Source organism: Chinchilla lanigera, unplaced genomic scaffold, assembly GCF_000276665.1.
Source record: "Chinchilla lanigera isolate Chin_1 unplaced genomic scaffold, ChiLan1.0 scaffold00071, whole genome shotgun sequence".
NCBI lineage: Eukaryota > Metazoa > Chordata > Mammalia > Rodentia > Chinchillidae > Chinchilla > Chinchilla lanigera.
The window spans coordinates 5723987-5735111 of NW_004955472.1; the positions used below are offsets into that span (position 1 = coordinate 5723987).

Here is an 11125-nt window from a genome sequence, read left to right on the forward strand (position 1 = left end):
TTACAGTAATGAATAAAGCAGCTCTGGCCTCTTAAAACATCCACATGTTTAAGAAATAATTGTTTCATGTGGGTTGTGTGTTAATTAGGTTATTAGCGCACATTAAACATGGTGCCTTATGAACATGTTTCATTTTCTCCTTTTCTCACTTCATCACATTAATATGATAATAACTCGAAGTAATCACATAAAAAGCCAAATGTAATAAGACAAAGTTAAATTAGGTTAAATAATTTAATATCTTTCTAATTTTTTAAAAATATGATGTGCTGCTTTGTGTCTTAAAATGCTATTTTAAAATGTTGCCCATGGTCTCCTACCTATTGCCCTTCTTTCCCACCATTGAAAATCAGGGCCAGTCACTGTGATTTCATGATTGCTGTTGTGAAATTTGTAGAGGATAAAAGCACTTGACCTACATTTTTCTTTAGGCTCTTCCTTCTGTAACCTGAAAGGAAAAAAAAAAACCCAGAAACGGAGTTCACAGTGAGAACGGTAATCCTTTTTGCACCACCTACACCTTTATTCTCGGGGTTGTGCAATCAGCTTTGATAGCATTTGAGGACACTAATCAGTCAGACTCAGAGATTATTGATCCAGAGAAAGCACATAAATGATTTCCTGTCCATTTTTTCATTTCTGTGGGTAGCTCTGAAAAGAAAACTCAGTACCATCAACGCCTCAAAACCTCCTATAAACAAATGTATAACCATAATGCAAAAACGTAAAAAGCACGACACAACTAGTGTGCAATTGTTAACATTTGCTTGATGTTAATAATAAAATGTGTAGTTTTAAGGGAAGTGCTTCTACAAGATATCTTACACACAGCAGCTCCTTCTTTCCAAGGAATTCGGGGTAGTGTTGACTACAAACACTCCCACGGGATTTTGTTTCCGTATGTTCACTTGAGCTTTCAGAGGATCAGCCTGTAAGAGACATAACAGGAACTGGTGTTTGATATTGTACACAGGAATTATGTACATAGATCAGTGTAAATTGTAGAGAATCCAGATAATGAACTTTTCTTACCTCTTCCATATCTCTCTCCTAATTAGAGAGCTGTGATATTTCATTTACACTGGCTTGCATCCTAAAATTACAGATTAATTTCAAACATCACATACGCATGAGCAGATAATAACGTATTGTCCGTATGTCTTACATACTTTTTATTTGCATTTCCTAATATCATTAGTGTCCTAATTAGTGTCACATAGATGTGACACTAAAATTTGAGCTGAAGTAAACAAAATAGATGGAAACGTGCTATTGAACCACAAAGAATTAGAAATCAGAAATATTACTGTGTTGCCATATGTCAGCCAATTAATGAAATTATATTTATAATACCCAAAGGGCAAATTTTTAACTGAAATATTTTCCCAGTTATTTTTGAGATAACTCACCTTCCCACCTCTGCAACATTTACTTAAAATAAATATTAAACATCTCCTCTGGGGAGTGTGTGTTAAAGGATTAGGCCTTAGTTACTATGAAATACTTGAGACTAAAGTTGAAAGCAGAAAACTAAATAGCTGAATTCAGAAAATTCAGAAGATCCATCATGTTAAGTATTTCTATTTTTTGTTCTTCAGCATTTTCTTCTGCACAAAATCTGTGTTCCATTTGAAGGGCTGCTCCTTATCTTTAAAGCAGGAACTTACTGGTGTCTTAAAAACAGGACTTATCTCTGGGCCCGGAGAGTGCTTAGTTTGCCAGGGTAGTTGATCCAACAGTAAGAGTCTGGTGAATTTCCCTTACAGTGTCTTCAGGCTTATAATTATTTGCTTCATCAGAGAGGAAAAATAAATGTTTTTCTGGACAAGATATGAAAAGGCTCTGTCTTCAGCCTAGTATACATAGTTTTGTTTTAGCACCATTTCAGAATAAAATTTTATAAGGAATGTTCAGAATTTCTTTCCCTAAAGAAAGAAATTTAGATAGTTTCTCTTCTCTCTAGATTTGTTAAATGCTGGCTTTAAATGCAATGCAGTGAATGTACAAGAAATTCTTTCAAGAACTGTTCCTACCCTACTGGTAGGCATGATGATGCACTAATGTAGAACAAGTTAACTCCTTCAGGTATACAGTGAAGTTGGAAGAAAAGTTCCATCTATCACAGCTCTCAGAGGTTACTTTGGTTTGAGTTAGCCAAGCTGACCTGATGTGGGACAACTCAGAAAGGCACTGCTCAGTCCAAAGCTCCCCGTGGGGTTAGCCACGGCTTTCGGGGGTCTCTATCACAACTTCTCCATCTGTTCAATAGATTGCCTCCTTTCTTTCACAGATGCTGAGTTTTAAGAATTTTCCTACATCCTATACTGCCTCAGCATCCACTTCAGAGACATCCAAGTTGAAACAGTAGGTGTGAAGTCTGGTCTAAAAACATAAGCATTGAAACAGAGTTTTGTACTACTCACCATCCTGGTGGATGAGACTCTAGCACTGGCAGAAAGGGAATTCCAATAATCCTTTGATGCAAAATGGAAGTTCAATTGTGAAAACTTTTACAAAGATAAGTTTTGATGATATCAGTGGTAGGATACTTAAAAATAAGTTTGAGTATTGTTTGACTGTTTCTTAAGGTTAGTGAATTCACTGTAGGAGAATAAAGATGAACAGAAGGTAAGGAATAGGCAACTGAAAAAGAAGTGTGAAAGATCATGTGATTTCATCTCCTGCTGCAGAAGGGCAAAGAAAAGTTAGACCTATACCCATAATTTAATTGTCTAAGTGACTGAACTGCAAAGAAGTCCTGATACCAGTCCAGAAAAGGTCTGCTATGTTATAATCAGGGTCTTCATTAGAAAGTCAGCTTTCCAAATGAACGTACCACAAGATGAAAAGGCTCATCAGATTGGATTTTCTGTATATTTCACTCCCCAGCCACCTTGCAATCTTGTAAACCTGAAGAAATGTACTATCTCCCTATTATGTAGACACACACATACCTGTCCTGCATCAGGAGGTAGCAAGTCACCCTGTCAGAATTTGGCTCCACCTCCCTTCTTGGCCTTTGGGGTAATGTTCACATCCACTAGGGGTTATGTGCTTTTAGGACCCCTACAATATTCCAAAAGCAGGAGTGGAGTTCTTGTTATCTCTGTACTAAACTCTCCTAACTAGCCCCTGTACAGATTGGATAACAGAAGATTACCAAAGTTCAGAGAAGAATTAATCTAACTTTAGCTTCTCTGTCAAGTTGTTATCTTTGTTAGAATAAATTAATAAAGCTAGTTAATTGGATAAACAGATTTCCTTCTATCCCAACCTGAAAATATCATAAATAATTCATATTCACACTGAATATACAATAGTGCACATTTACAATTTTGCCACTGTGCTGCTATGTCCCTCTCTCTCTAATATCATAGGCTAAGAAATCTGGATCATCTAGACAGAGCAGTACATTAGTCCATTACCTCAGGGACATCCTATTAAATAGTATAAATGAGCAAGATATGCAGCAATGTAATGGTCACAATAAGAAGCATTTACTCCAGAGAGTAGGAGATAACTGTACAGAGAATAAACAGTTCACCTCTGGCCTGCTGTTCAGGATATGATGACTCCTCCCCTCCAAAATGAGACAAAAGTTATTACATTTTACACATCCTTCTGTGACATGAAGAGGACCAGGATGCAAATAGAAAAGGCACATGATAGAGACCAGGTTCAGATTTATCTTGCAGTTGGAAATAAGGACTCCATTGGCAGTTGGACTCCAGCCCATGTGTGATGTGCCTTGGTAGAAAATTTGTCTACATTTTGCTCATGTCCTGGGATTTCTGGGAGACTGAGATTAAGGGCAGTGGATTAATTAACCTGGTAGAGAAAATTTCAAGGCAGTGTAATTGTGTTGAATCGACAACTGGGGGTCAACTTATAACACCCAGCTGAACTCAACCAGCATGGTGCTGGATGTGGGTAGCCCATCTGAGGATTGCTGTCAGCAGCATAAGAGGCAGCACTGGAGAGGAAGAAGAGAGGCTGTTGGGAGGTGAGAGAGGATGTTAGGAGCTGGTAGAAGCTATTTAAGAAGCTGTCGGAAGATGTTAGACGCTATAAGGAGCTGTTGGTTCTCTTGGAGGACGCTGTCATGCTGGCTTTCCTGTTATATGTGGCTATTCTCATCAGAGGAGGATCTCAGGACCTTCTTGTCACTGAGAATGGCTTCGGTTCACTTTGGGGGAGCTCTGGTCCTCACTTTGAGCATCACTTCTTGGCTCCAGAGGGAAGATGATGCACTGCTCAGTCTCCTGGAGAAGCTTGTCACATTGGCTTTCCGGATGGGAACTTGACCGTTCTGATCAATGAAGGAGCTCGGGCCCTCACTATTGCTAAAGGCAGCTATGGTACTTTTTGGGGGAGCTCTGGCTATTACTTTGATTGTAGTTTCCCGGCATCAGTGCAAATCCCTCAGCTCGCTAGCACAGATCCTTCATCTCGCTGGCATAGACTTTTGAGCTTCCACCACTGACCTTTGGGTCTTCCCAGAGCAGATCCATGAAACAGGCCTGCATGAGATATTGTTACAGGCTCTGGGCCTCCAGCTGGACTCGTGGGAGGCATTGTTACGGGCTCTAGGTCTTCAGCTGAATTCATGCAGGACATTACCATGGGATCCAGGCCCTCAGCTGAATTCTTTGGTCTTTAGTGTATGAACAGATTTCTTGCACACTTTGTATATGATTCCTTGAGTGATTATTATAAAATAATCTTGGGGCTGGGGATTTAGCTCAGCGGCAAAGCGCCTGCCTGGCAAGCGCAAGGTCGTGAGTTCGGTCCCCGGTACCGGAGAAAAACAAAAAAATTTAAAAAAAAAAATAAATAAATAAATAAATAAAATAAAATAAAATAATCTTATAAAATATGTGTCCTGTATTATACTGTTCCCCTTGCAAAACCCCAAACTACACACTAATGTTGAGGCTCTTCCATTGGTACTACTGGTGGCTTTTATCTAGTTCTATGTTGAGAATCAAGAAAAATAGCAGAGTTGAATGACTTAAAATGTTTTAAGTTTGGTCAAAAAAAGAAGCTCTGATAAAATTGGGGCATACAAAATTGGAGCACAGGAGGGCTGGGTTGATGGAAAGATAGCATTAGGAAAAAATGGTTTGAGGGCATGTCAGCAAACAGGAAAGACCCCTCACTTCACAGGGTCAAGGGTACCAGCCTCAAAGAATTTGTGTCGAGAAGAGACCTCAAGGATACCTGTTGGAGAAAAGCCCTTATAGAACTGACTTACTGGGATTCAGTTTACCATGCTCAGCAATCCAGGCACTCTGAGGTCTTTGCAACCACGCAAATGGGCTGAGCTACTGCTCCAGGTAGTAGCAGACCTTCATGTCATGTACATGGTGCTGGGTTTACACACATGCCGAATGCAAGAGTTGTGGAGTCAGAAAGGCTTCTACCCAGATTTCAGAGGAACAGGCCACTTGCCCATGAGAGGGCAGATGTGATGCTATGAGAGTAGGACTGAGAGGGCAATGGAGACTCTGGTAAGATGGAGAAGCCAGAAGTGTACCACATCTGAGAAAAGCAGCAAGGAGTGAGCAGAGTGGGCCCAAGAGAGAAGCCATGATATCCGCAACCACCAGCAATGAATGCCACAATGGCGGGGCCACCCAAGCCCTTTGGTGTTCACATCTGGCCATACCTCGCACTAGGTTCTGGACACAGAACTATAGGATTTAATATTTGCCCTGCTGGAGCTCAGTCTTGCATTGGTCCCTTTGCTTTCTGACCCCCTTATTTCAGCCTTTTAGTATATGAATGTTCATCCTGTGCTTTGCATGTCAGTATTTAACTTTTCATTTCTACATTGGCTCACAGCTAAGAGTTTGCTTGGAGTCTCAGAGGAGACTTTGGACTTGGAAGTTTCAGCATGATAAAATTGTTAGGACTTTGACAACTGTTAGAGATGGAGTACACATATATCGCATAAAGAGAGGCACACGAGTCCTTGGGGGGCCAGATGAAGAATGCTATAGTTTATGTCTAAATGTCCCTCAAAAGCCTCATATACTCATAGATGGGACTCTTGAGAGGTGATTGTATTTCAGGGTATAGAGCAGACTTGCTGTTAGGAGATGGTGTATGGTCATAAAGGTGGGCCACTGGGGGCATGGGTTAAAAGGGATTATTTTCCTTTCTAGCTCCCTTGCTGCCCTCTGCTTCTGCACCACCATACAGTGAGTGGCTCTCCTCAGCTCTCTTCTACCATGCACTCTGCTCTGCCGCCCTACCTTGCAACCAGCCAACTATGAACTGAAACCTCTACGAGCTGAGTGAAGATGAACCTTTACTCCTTTATACTGTGGTTGTCAATGATTTTGTCTCAATGTCAAGGAAAGTAACTAAGACAGCAGGTTGTGAGGTGCCTGTCATTGAACATGTGAGAGTAGAAACACCATAGGAAGATCTTTCTATTATATATTCACGTCCACCAGGTAATATTCAGCATGGAATACCTCTAATGAACATCTGAAGTTGTCAGGGATTTCTATCAGCAGCCAACTTAGTGGAGTTATAAGCAGAGGATACAGTGGCAGGTAAGAACTTATGCTGTACCCAACAATACTGGCTTCTGACTAGCAAAGCTGATGTAGCTACTGCTACTTCCTAGTGTCCAAATGACTAGCAGCAGAGAATAAATGTTAGCTTCCAAAATGGTACAATTTCATGATGAAACCTATTGGATTTCCTCTATGTGGGGATGTCCAGACATGTGTTCTTATAGAAATAGATAACTATCTTAAGTGTACATTTCATTTACTTGCTCACAGAATCTCAGAAAATACAAGTATCTATTTTTTCTGGAGTAACTGATCTCTGAACATGAGATTCCACAGCATTGCACCCAACCAAGTAAATATTTTATAGCAAAAAAAAAGGGTAAGATCTGGCTGATGACCAGAGGATCACTGAAGTATCATTTATTGTATTAAGAAGCTTCTGGCCTGCTGTAGCATAAGAAAAGCTGTAAAGGGGCAGATGAAATGACAGCTAAGAGGCATTATTCTGTAAGCAAATATTCCTCAGAATATGTTCTATACACTGAAAGAACTGTATAGAACTATGACTTAATAGTATAAATACACACTTCCAGAAACCAAGTGCTAGAGGTAGGAACAGTCTCTTTTATCTTCATTCTTAATGATCCACTGTGAGATTTTGTGCTTTATGAACCTGCAATTTGTGCTCTGGAGGACTAAAGGTCTTACTCTACAAAGAAGGTAGATATTCCCCAGCAAATACAGGAGGAGCTCCACTGAATTCTGTGGTGTAACTGCTGTGATTTGGCCAATGCATTTGATTCTCTCCCAATCCGAAAAGGGGCAGAAGTTCCAAGTTTCTGGGGGACAAGCCCACTGAAGGCCTGGATGAGCAGCTCTTTGGATATATACGCGGAAGAAGACCTGAGAAGCAAACCTGAAGACTAGCAGACATATAAATGAGTTACACATACTGATTTTCACTCCTTACCCACTCCAGTCGTAAGTAGTACAGCAAGAAGAAACCCTTCGGTTGTCATTCCCTTAGGTACCGGCTGCAGTAAGAGAGCCACCGGAAGTCACACCCTTCCGCAGAACGCACATCCGGTGACCAAGAACAATGATGACGCTGCCCAGAATTCTCCATTGCTTGAGTCATGGCACTATCAGGCCGACTTCACAGTTGGTCTATTCTTTGTGCCCAATCTTGACTGTTCCTCTTCCTTTACTGGGGTGTTGATAAACTAATTAAAACTTTGCAACCCATATTCTGTCTTAGTTTCTTCTTCTAGTGTTCAGTCTTTAAAACACACATTCGTTTGTGATTAGTAGCATTCCTCTTTCCCCATTCATTAACTCAGCATTTCCTAAAATATTTTGCTAAGAAACCAGATACTAACTTTTCTTCTACGATCATATAAATCTGTGAACAAATAGCCTGATAAATAAATGCTGGGTAAGGTAAGGTAAATGTGCTTTTTTATTAATGACTGGTCCATATGACCTGGAAAGGAACTTAACACCAATCAACATTTCCACCTGGTGACTCCTCAAGCAGCAACCCTTTTCCATGCATTGCCAATGATCATTTCTTCAGCGAAGAAGTAACTGAGCAGTATGTCAGTCAGCCTTCCACTATGTAAAACAGTCCACTTCTATAAGAGAAAGGTTTGTTCTGACCACAGTTTCAGATGTACCGGTCCATGACTGACTGGCCTATCGCTGTGGGCTTGTTAGGAGGCAGCTCATCTCATGGCACCATACTACGCATGTCACCGCTGCGACCAGGAGGAAAAGTAAGAAGAGACTGCAGCACTGCGGCCCTGTGCGGAGGCTCAGCGCCGCAGACCTGCGAACTCCCCGCAGGCTCCAGCTTTGGAGTCTGCACCGCGTCTCTGCAGGGCCGCAGGCTGTGGAGCAAGCCCTTAGCGCACGGCCCCTGGCGCATGCTCTGGGACCAAGAGATAGCAGCAGTCTGAGGTTTTACTTACGCTTTTTCAGGAGCAGAAATAAGGCCTTAAAAATATTGTAAGTCATCAACTAACAAAAACTTTATATGGTCATCTTTAATGAGAATTCTAAGACTATTTTATGGCGTCTGTAATTTCTTAAAGTTTGGAAATTCGACAGGGAAAACTCAATGATCCTGAGAATAAGGGAAATTTGAGGAAAAATTAAACATTTGGTTTTTCATAATTTTAATATCACCTGTCTTTATTAATATGAGATAACATTTGTCTAAAAGATGTGTGCAGATGATAAAAACGACTCAGCCAGAGTTTTTAAAGTCATACCTTTTAGAATAGTGGTTTCCTCAGAATTTTTCAGTGGCAGAACACTACTATGCATATACTCTTTAAAAAGGATGGAAATTCAGTCATTTGCGTGTATTACTTTTGTTACCCAAGAAAAAGCCATTTTCGTCCAGCTTTTAAAGACCTTACAGATGACAGTGTTCACACTTTTTCCAAGATGCCAGCTTCATGTTAACTTTTTCCTGGTAAACTACTCTGCAGTTCTCTAAATGATTTGTTTCAATCCATCACACTCACCTGGCCACTTTACACTGAGAAAAATGACCAAATGAGGGACAATGAAATGTGAAAGATGTTTTCTTTGGGGCTTCAGGGAAATAGGTCCTGGTGCTAAGAACACATAAGAGAAGATGAACATTTCCTTCCAATGAACTTGCCAACTCCAGCTAGAAAGATTGGTGGCACTTCAGTTCTTTTCTTTTTCTTTTTTTGTGTATTCTTCAGGGTCATTTATTACAACTCATCTGTTATGGTTGATACACTGTGTCAAGTTGATTGATACATTGTGTCTAGAGGTTTGGCTAAGTGACTCAGCAGGGAGCCAAGGTGCTTACTTTGTATTCATCCTGAGCCTGTGCAAGAGGAAGGCATGCAGAGGGTATGGGTGTAGAGGACCACCCCTACACGCCCAGGGTGGGTAGGCTGCATAAAAAAAGGGGGAATTAAAAAAGGACTGGCTGCTGGTTCTTCAGAGGAGCTCCAGTCTTCGCCTTCAGCTTGGTCCTCTCCTGGCTTCTGGTGCAGACTGTTCGGCTTCTGCCTGGGACTCTTCAGCCTTCTGGTGTAGGCTCTCTGTCCATTGTCATAGATAATTCAATGTTCCGTGGCAGACCCATCAACCCACTGATAGGGACTTGCCCAGACAATGCAGCGAGCTCCAGGCCGGGGGCTGGGCTCTTCAATCTCCAGGGTGCAGACACCCTCTGCACGCTTCCTCATCCAACTCTGTGGCTGACCACTGTAAGCCAAACTTGTAATTTCTTATACATTTATGTGTAATATCTGTTATATCTGTTTCTCTAGTAAACCCTGACTGATACATCATCATACTAGATGCAGTTGTCTTTCTATTAGCCTGAATATGAAGACAAAACATGGGGGAAAGTAGAGCAAAGAGAACTGGAAAAAGCTGAACCAGAGCTTACATATTCCATAGACTGACCTCATCTTTCACGTAGACTTCTAATATGTACAAGAATGCTTGTTTTTCATTAAGAGTTTGCAGTAGGATTTTCAGTTACAGGCAGAATGAAAGCATCTTTGTTGAGACATTTCCAAATACCAGTCAGCTTCTCCTGATGAGCAGTCGTAAATTTCAGCATAAAAAATAGAATTTCTGAATGATGAGATAAACATATTTCCAAAATTAAGGATTAAGATATATAAAATTTATAATAAGTAATCAAGCATGAATAGTCATCTATTGTTGTTCTTTTTCCTTTTAAAGAAAAATATGTATTTTGATAGAAAATAACAGTAAGTATAAGATATGTTTTCTTTTAATTTTTTTCATTAGCACCTCTTTGCTGTGTATAACGATCACACCCATCATGGAGGATCTGCACGTATACGTAGCACGTTTGATTCTTTTCCTTGGCCCCTTCCCCTCTTTTCCTTACATCCCTCCTTTTCTACTCATTTACAAAGTTCTGTTTCCATTTTTCCTTGAATTCTTTTTTTCCTTAAATCCCTTTTCCCTTCCTTCCCATGACCTTTCCCATCCCTTGTGCCCCATACCATTTTATTCTATTATTATTAATCTCTTTCTTTTTGAGACAGAGTCTTGCTATGCAGTTCAGGCTGTCCTTGAGCTCACTTTAAAGCCCAGGCTGATCTCAAACTTGCAACAGTCTTCTGGCCTCAGCCTCCTGAGTGCTGGGATTACAGGCAGGCACCACCATGCCCAGCTCTGTCCCTTCCCATTCTAAAAAGTTCTTCCCACTTCATATCTATCCTCCATTTTGCTCCTTATTTCTATTTTGGATTTCTCACACAAGAGAAACAATGCGATATGTAAACTGTGTGTGTTTGATTTATTTCATTTATTCTGGTGTGAAGATGGATCCACTTACCTAAAAATGTCTCAGGTTTATCCTCCTTTATGACAGAGTACAGGATATTATACTTTCCAGATGTACTAGGTGAGATACTAAGTAATGTTATCATTCCATTTACTTATTTTTGTATGCAAAGGTATGGTTGACCCTTTGTTTAAGCTAATCTCTTCCTAAGTTGTAATTGCCTGTTCTGGTTGATTTTCCATCGCTAGGACAGAGTACCTGACATCAAACATTTAGGATGAGA

At 40.5% G+C, this 11125-nt stretch overlaps 1 long non-coding RNA gene across 1 annotated transcript; it reads right to left on the reverse strand.

Annotated features, from left to right (window-relative positions):
• Window positions 1-754: 754 nt before the first annotated feature.
• Window positions 755-7583, reverse strand: LOC102017004. The gene is made up of 3 exons (XR_263552.1): window positions 7498-7583; window positions 1033-1093; window positions 755-929 (listed from the first exon to the last, which is right to left on the reverse strand). It is a non-coding gene; the product is annotated as an uncharacterized LOC102017004 (long non-coding RNA).
• Window positions 7584-11125: the final 3542 nt, after the last annotated feature.